Source organism: Mobula hypostoma, chromosome 15 (genome assembly GCF_963921235.1).
Source record: "Mobula hypostoma chromosome 15, sMobHyp1.1, whole genome shotgun sequence".
In the NCBI taxonomy this organism is placed as follows: Eukaryota; Metazoa; Chordata; class Chondrichthyes; order Myliobatiformes; family Myliobatidae; genus Mobula; species Mobula hypostoma.
The window spans coordinates 4,110,957-4,119,650 of NC_086111.1; the positions used below are offsets into that span (position 1 = coordinate 4,110,957).

General features: G+C 43.3%; 3 non-coding genes across 3 annotated transcripts; 1 reads left to right on the plus strand and 2 right to left on the minus strand.

Moving 5' to 3' along the window:
- Positions 1-3,037: 3,037 nt before the first annotated feature.
- trnap-ugg (transfer RNA proline (anticodon UGG)) lies at positions 3,038-3,109 on the plus strand. The gene has a single exon. It is a non-coding gene; the product is annotated as a tRNA-Pro (tRNA).
- Positions 3,110-3,354: 245 nt separating this feature from the next.
- trnap-ugg (transfer RNA proline (anticodon UGG)) lies at positions 3,355-3,426 on the minus strand. The gene has a single exon. It is a non-coding gene; the product is annotated as a tRNA-Pro (tRNA).
- Positions 3,427-3,810: 384 nt separating this feature from the next.
- trnap-ugg (transfer RNA proline (anticodon UGG)) lies at positions 3,811-3,882 on the minus strand. Its single transcript has one exon. It is a non-coding gene; the product is annotated as a tRNA-Pro (tRNA).
- Positions 3,883-8,694: the final 4,812 nt, after the last annotated feature.

The following is an 8,694-nucleotide window of genomic DNA, read 5'->3' on the forward strand; positions in this document are numbered from 1 at the left end:
CAGTCGATGTTTCAGGCCGAGACCCTTCACCAGGACTGGAAATAAAGCGGAGAAGTCAGAAAAAGAAAGTTCTGAAATGTTGACTGTTTACTCTTTCCCACCGAAGCTGCCTGACCTGTTGACATAGAAACATAGAAACATAGAAAATAGGTGCAGGAGTAGGCTATTCGGCCCTTCGAGCCTGCACCGCCATTTATTATGATCATGGCTGATCATCCAACTCAGAACCCCGCCCCAGCCTTCCCTCCATACCCCCTGACCCCTGTAGCCACAAGGGCCATATCTAACTCCCTCTTAAACATAGCCAATGAACTGGCCTCAACAGTTTCCCGTGGCAGAGAATTCCACAGATTCACCACTCTCTGTGTGAAGAAGTTTTTCCTAATCTCTGTCCTAAAAGGCTTCCCCTCTATCCTCAAACTGTGACCCCTCGTTCTGGACTTGCCCAACATCGGGAACAATCTTCCTGCATCTAGCCTGTCCAATCCCTTTAGGATCTTATACGTTTCAATCAGATCCCCCCTCAATCTTCTAAATTCCAACGAGTACAAGCCCAGTTCATCCAGTCTTTCTTCATATGAAAGTCCTGCCATCCCAGGAATGTTGGAATGGATCTATGGTAGTTTATCTTTTACTTTAAGTGAGGTACCTATTTATGACATGGTGTTGGCCATTCTCGTACTTCTACATATAACCCACAATGCATTATGTAAACAACAAAGAATGCTTAGTCAGCAATATATTTACAGTATTTCTCTACTATTACTGAAATATTAAATACACTACATTCTTCTACACACCACTGTTGTAACATGTGGTGATTTGAATTACTGTCATCTTCCTGTCAGCTTGAACCAGTCTGGCCATTCTCCTTTGACCGTTCTCATTAACTCAGCTTCATCACAGGCACAAACCTCCCCACTATCGAAGATATTCTCGAAAGATAGTGCCTCAGGTAGGCAGTATCCACCACTAATGGAATATCCCTTCTTCTTGTTACTAACTTTGGGAGGAGGTACAGGAGCCTGAAGACCGGCATTCAACATTTCAGAAGGACTTCTTCCCCTCTGGCACCAGATTTCGGAGTGGTCCAAGAACCAACGAAGACTACCTCACTATTCCTCTTTTGCACTAGTGATTTATTTTTTGTAACTTGGTAAATTTTATGTCTTGCATTGTACTGCTGCTGCAAAACAACAAATTTCATGCCGTGTCGATGATTAGAAATCTGGTTCTGACTCTCAGTGCAGTACACTAGATTGGAAGAAGTGCAGATAAACTGTTGCTTCATCTGGAAGAACTGTGTTGTTTCCTGGATGATAGAATGGGAAAAGGTGAAGGGACAGATGCTGCATTTTGTGAGGTTGTATGGGAATGCGGTTCGTGGAGCAAAGTACTTAACGGAGACAGAAGAATAAATCAGGTAATTACAAAGAGTACGGTCCCTTGTGAGAGCTGAAAGATAGGTGACGTGAAAAAGTTCAAAGTAAATTTATTATTAAAGTACGGATGTGTCACCATATACCACCCTGAGATTCTTTTTCTTGCAGGCACTCACAGTAGATACAAAGAAACACAATAGAATCAAGGAAGAACTACGCACAAGTAAAAGATGGACAAACAACCAAAGTGTATAAAAAGACAAACTGTACAATTACCCTGAATAAATAAATACAATTGAGAACATGAGTTGTAGAGTCTTCAAAGTTCATCCATAAGTAACCCTGGTGGTGAAACCTTATTGAAAGTGGCAGAAATTGCAGTGACTTTGGTAAGAACCCTTTAAGACCATAAGACATAGGAGCATAATTAGGCCATTTGGCCCATCGAGTCTGCTCTGCCTCTCCATCAGGTCTCATCCCTCTCAAATCTATTCTCTTTTCTTCTCCTTTGACACCCTTCCTAATAAAGAACCCAAAAACCTCTTCTTTAAATTTCTCCTATAACGTGCAGCACAGCAATAGTTAATCAATAGTTAATCCAAAACATTAGTTACTTCAGAAGGATGTAACTTTTTGACTCATCAGGAAGGTACAATATAATGGTGCAGCAATCTCACGCAAAAATCTAAGTTCAGTCATGACCTCGGCTGCTGTTTGCTCGATAACCATATTAGTGTCCTGGAGCTGTGTTTTCCTCCCACAGCACGAAGATGTACGGTCGCTGGCTTCATTAGCGGATGTAAATTGCCTCTGGCGAGTAAGGAATAGCAAAATCTGCAGGCTGTTGCCGGGAATACGAGGCAGGATTGGATTCCAGTAGTTGATGGTCGGCAGTTCAAAGGGCCTGTTCTTTTCGCTACATGACTCTATGCCAATCGTTTGTTTGTGGCTACTCTCCCGAGAGATTTTAATGAAATTGAGTAGGTCGTGTACCACTCCTGTGAACTGCCCTAAATAACGATTCTCACATTTCTGTGTAAAATCCACCCTTAATTTCAAATACTATAATCAATACAGCTGAACCTTTGGTTCATGTGGCCTGAATTTTGCATAAAAAGTAACCAGATTAATTGAAATTATCAGCTCCGATTTCTACCTTTGGTGTCCAATCTACAAGAACAGCTCTTTTTATTCCCTTAAAACACCATCGGTTCAACTTGCGACTGGATTATATTATAAATAAAAGATTACATAATAAAATATATAAACTCATTAAGATATATGAATAATATGGTATAATTGAATTTCTATTTTTCAAATTTGAGTGGATTGGTGGGTGAAAAGTTACGGAAGTTTTGTCGCGGATGGAGCGTGTGGGCAGGGCTGAATACGGAGACAATATGATTGACTTATTGTTTGACCAATCAGACTGCGCTCGTCTGTTTTAAACCGGAAGTCGGCGGGTCCTGCTGGAGCGGCGCAGACAGATATTGGAGCCGCGTTCCCCCCGCTGCTTCACGGCTAAAGGAAGAGTCAGCGGCAATCTGCGCTCGCTCAGGTTTAATAAAAAAAACACATTTCACTCCCTCGCTTCTGTAATTTTACTGCAGTGTAATAACTGGGTTTTATGTAAACCCGCGCGGTGACTGTACATCGGCTCGTTGGTCTAGGGGTATGATTCTCGCTTTGGGTGCGAGAGGTCCCGGGTTCAAATCCCGGACGAGCCCTACTTTTCCTGCCCAATGCAATACTGTATAGTTGTTAAACATTACTTTTGTTTCCTTCAACCTCTTGCTTTATATTTAGCAATCCTTTAAATGGTTTGTGACGACAACTGGATCACTACAAAATGGAAGTGATCTACTTCATAATCCAGCAAATTGTCGAAGTATAATGAATATTCATAGAGAGAAAGGCATTTAGATCGACTCGAAAACACTAAAATAATTCGAATAGAGTTTGTAGAAAAGAAGGGCTCGTCCGGGATTTGAACCCGGGACCTCTCGCACCCAAAGCGAGAATCATACCCCTAGACCAACGAACCTCCGTGTTGGAGTTTCCATTCCGCCTCTGTTTAGCTGAAAATCATAGCACACAATTCAATATTATTCTCTGCTAAATACCAAACTCCTTCAAACATGAATTCCTTCTCGAGCTGAAACGCGGAATCACAAGAAAACCTGCAGATGCTGGAAACCCAAGCAACACACACAAAATGCTGGAGGGAGGAACTCAGCAGGCCAGGCAGCATCGATGGAAAAGAACACACAGTCAACGTTTCAGGCCGACACCCTTTATTACAGTTCCTCCATCATTTTATCTGAAACGAAGATTATTCTTTTCCATCCACGCATGTTTGTCTACCGGCAGTAGTTGTGATTTTGTCTATTAGTAACTCGTTAGTTAACCTCCTCATTGTGATAAAAACGGGCTCGTCCGGGATTTGAACCCGGGACCTCTCGCACCCAAAGCGAGAATCATACCCCTAGACCAACGAGCCTCTGTGTACTAGGTCACCTCGGTTCCATTTCCTTACGTTATAATGGACTCGAGTTTTCACCATAATTCTTTGTGATTGAAAGTAATCTAGATCAGCCTCCATCTCTAACAAAAGATTAGTTTGACTGCTACTTATTTATTGCACAGTACTTACTGCTGGTGGATCTGATGCAGGGTTTCAACCAAAACATCTACTGTCCCTTGCCTCCATAGATACTGCTTGACCCACGAAGCAGTTCATATATATATTCTGTTGATATCAACAGCTACTGTCTTTCTGAAACATAGAAAGCCTACAGCATAATACAGGCCCTTCGGCCCACAATGCTGTGCCAAGCATGAACTTACTTTAGAAACTACCTAGGGTTACCCATAGCCCTCCATTTTTCTAACCTCCAGGTACCAATCCAGGAGACTCTTAAAAGACCCTATTGTATCCACGCCACCACCATAACCGGCAGCCCATTCCACGCACTCATCATTCTCTCTGTAAAAAACTTACCTTTGACATCTCCTCTGTACCTACTTCCAAGCACCTTAAAACTGTGCCCTCTTGCGCTAGCCATTTCAGCCCTGGGAAAAAGCCTCTGACTAGCCACACAATCAATGCCCCTCATCATCTTATACATCTCTGTCAGGTCAGCTCTCATCCTCCGTCGCTCCAAGGAGAAAAGGCTGAGTTCTCTCCACCTATTCTCGTAAGGCACGCTCCCCAATCCAGGCAACATCCTTGTAAATCTCCTCTGCACCCTTTCTACATCCTTCCTGTAGTGAGGCAACCAGAACTGAGCACAGGACTCCAAGTGGGGTCTGACCATGGTCCTATATAGCTGCAACATTACCTCTTGTACACCTCTATCAGGTCACCTCTCATCCCACGTCGCTCCAAGGAGAAAAGGCCAAGTTCACTCAACCTATTCTCATAAGGCATGCTCCCAAATCCAGGCAACATCCTTGGAAATCTCCTCTGCACCCTTTCTATAGTTTTCACATCCTTCCTATAGTGAGGTGACCAGAACTGAGCACAGTACTCCATGTGGGGTCTGACCAGGGTTCTATACAGCGGTAACTTTGCCTCTCAGCTCCTAAACACAGTTGATGAAGGCCAATGCACTGTATGTCTTCTTAACAACAGAGTCAACCTGCGCAGCAGCTTTGAGTGTTCTATGCACACAGACCCCAAGATCCCTCTGATCCTCCACACTGCCAGGAGTCTTACCATTAATACTATATTCTGCCATCATATTTCACCTACCAAAATGAACCACCTCACACTTATCTGGGCTGAACTTCTCAGCCCAGTTTTGCATCCTATTAATGTCCCATTGTAACCTCTAACAGCCCTCCACACTATCCACAACACCCCCAACCTTTGTGTCATCAGCAAATTTACTAACCCATTCCTCCACTTCCTCATCCAGGTCATTTATAAAAATCATGAACAGAAGGGGTCCCAGAACAGATCCCTCAGGCACACCACTGTCACTGACCTCCAAGCAGAATATGACTCATCTACAACCACTCTTTGCCTTCAGTGGGCAAGCCAATTCAGTGGGCTCTGACATCAATTGCTATGAAGTGCTTGAACGATGGGTTATGGCACACATCAACCACAGCCTACTGGTCAACCTCGACGCTTTGCAATTTGCCTACCGGAGCAACAAGTCAGCTGCAGATGCCATCTCTCTGGCCCTACATTCCTCCTTAGAACACCTGGAGAATAAAGACGCATATGTAAGGCTCCTTTTCATTGACTACAGCTCTGCCTTTAATACCATTATTCCAAATAAACCGATTCTTAAGCTCCAGAACCTGGGCCTTAGCACTCAGATCTGCAGCTGGATCTTCAACTTCCTCACAGACAGGACCCAGGCTGTAAAAATAGGGGACAAGCTCTCCTCTACAATCACGCTGTGTACTCAGTCCCCTGCTGTACTCACTGTACACCCATGATTGTGTAGCCAAGTTTCCATCAAACTCAATATATAAGTTTCCTGATAACACAACAATTGTAGGCAGTATCTTGGGTAATGATGAGTTTGAGTACAGAGAGGAAATTAAGAACCTGGTGGCATGGTGCGAAGACAATAACCTATCCCTCAACGTCAGCAAGATGAAGGGATTGGTTGTTGACTTTAGGAGTAGCGAAACTGCATGACCCCATCTACATCGGTGGTGCACAGGTGGAACAGGTCAAAAGCTTTAAGTTCCTCGGGGTCAATATCACAAATGACCTGACTTGGTCCAACCAAGCAGAGTCCATTGCCAAGAAGGCCTTTACTTCCTGAGAAAGCTAAAGAAATTTGGCCTGTCCCCTAAAACCCTCACTAATTTTTATAGATGCACCATAGAAAGCATTCTCCTAGGGTGCATCACAACTTGGTATGGAAGTTGTCCTGTCCAAGACTGGAAGAAGCTGCAGAAGATAGTGAACACGGCGCAGCACATCACACAAACCAATCTTCTGTCCTTGGACTCACTTTACACCGCATGCTGTCGGAGCAATACTGCCAGGATAATTAAGGACACAACCCACCCAGCCAACACACTTTTCGTCCCTCTTCCCTCTGGGAGAAGGCTCAGGAGCTTGAAGACTCATACGGCCAGATATGGGAACAGCTTCTTTCCAATTGTGATAAGACTGCTGAATGGATCCTGACCCGGATCTGGGCCATACCCTCCAAATATCTGGACCTGCCTCTCATTTTTTTTGCACTACCTTACTTCCCCTTTTCTATTTTCTATTTATGATTTATAATTTAAATTTTTATTATATTTACTATCGATTTGTACTCCAGGGAGCACGATGTGCAAAATCAAATATTGCTGTGATGATTGTATGCTCTAGTATCAATTGTTTGGTGACAATAAAGTAATAAAGTAAAATTCTGGATCCACAAAGCAAGGACCCCTTGGATCCCATGTCTCCTTACTTTCTCAATAAGCCTTGCATGAGGTACCTTATCAAATGCCTTGCTGAAATCCATATAGACTACATCTACTGCTCTACCTTCATCAATGTGTTTAGTCACATCCTTAAAATATTCAATCAGGCTCATAAGGCACAACCTGCCTTTGACAAAGCCATGCTGACTATTCCTAATTATATTATGCCTCTCCAAATGTTCATAAATCCTGCCTCTCAGGATCTTCTCCATCAGCTTACCAACCACTGAAGTAATACTCACTGGTCTATAATTTCCTGGGCTATCTCTACTCCCTTTCTTGAATAAGGTAACAACATCTGCAACCCTCCAATCCTCCGGAACCTCTCTCATCCCCATTTGACGATGGAAAGATAATTGCCAGAGGCTCAGCAATCTCCTCCCTCGCCTCCCACAGTAACCTGGAGTATATCCCACCCGGTCCCGGTGACTTATCCAACTTGATGCTTTCCAAAAGCTCCAACACATCCTCTTTCTTAATCTCTGCATGCTCAAGCTTTTCAATCCACTGTAAGTCATCCCTACAATCGCCAGATCCTTTTCCGTAGTGAACACTGATGCAAAGTATTCATTAAGTACCTGTGCTGTCTCCTCCGGTTCCATACACACTTTTCCACTGTCACACTTGATTGGTCTTATTCTCTCGTGTCTTATCCTCTTGCTCTTCATATACTTGTAGAAGGTCTTGGGGTTTTCCTTAATTCTGCTTGTCAAGGCCTTCTCATGGCCCCTCCTGGCTCTCCTAATTTCATTCTTAAATTCCTTCCTGCCAGCCTTATAATTTTCTAGATCTCTATCATTATCTAGTTTTTTTGTGTGTCAGAATTCACAGATTTGTCTTCTGCTATTTGCAAGTCTCTGTCATCTACTTTAGCCTACCATACCATGCAACCTCAAAATGGTTCCACTTCTAACAGTTCCTAATTTTGATTAAAACTATTGACTTGTGCCATTATCTCTATCTCTTTCCATAGATACTAACTGACCTGCTGAGTATTTTCTGTAGTTTCTAGCTTTGTTTTAGGACTGAGATAAAGGGGAATGTCTTCACTCAGAGAGTTGAGAATCCTTATAATTATTCTCCCCTGGAGGGTTATGAATGCTTAGACAATGAGTTCATTCAAACAACAACCAAAAACCTTCGGGATATTAAGGGATAAATGGGTAGGCCTGGAAAATTAAGCCTAGGTAGAAGAATAGCCACAATCTAGATGAATGGTAGTGAAGACTCAAAGAGACAGATGACATATTTGAGACATATATGGTTTTGAACTGTGAGCGACCGAGCATACACTGCTCTTACAGCAGAGCTGGCCTGTTCTGATGCAAACTGAAGAGCGGTTATCTGAAATAGTTGAATTCGACGAGATGTGAGCAGACAGAAGATGAGACGCTGCTCCTCTCAGTTGTGTTGGACAGCCTCAGCACTCCAATTGACTGGCCTGACCCACAAAATGTTGAAATGCTGGAATGACAAGGAAGCAAATAAAGAAGATGATGTGTTCCTGTTGAGTTGGGGAGCTGCTTATAGTGTATTGGCAAGTGTGGTTGTGGGAAATTTACATAATCAACCCTTTGTAAGTTCTCATAAAGCTCACCAACCAGAAATGTTAACTTTTAACTGTTTCTCTCTCTATAGTTATTCTTTTACCTGAGTATTTCTGGCATTTTTAGGTGTTACTCGCTTTACCTTCTAGGAATAACCTATGGTGAAGCTGGCGGTGGTGGTGGTTGTCCGACGGTGACAGGACACCTATGCGGGAGAGTTTGTGAGGTTGTAAAGCCATTGATGGCACTGGATGTCACAGTAGAACTTATCCGTCCGGCTGACTTCGCACGCTCGGACAGGCATGTCCTTGTCTCCCCAG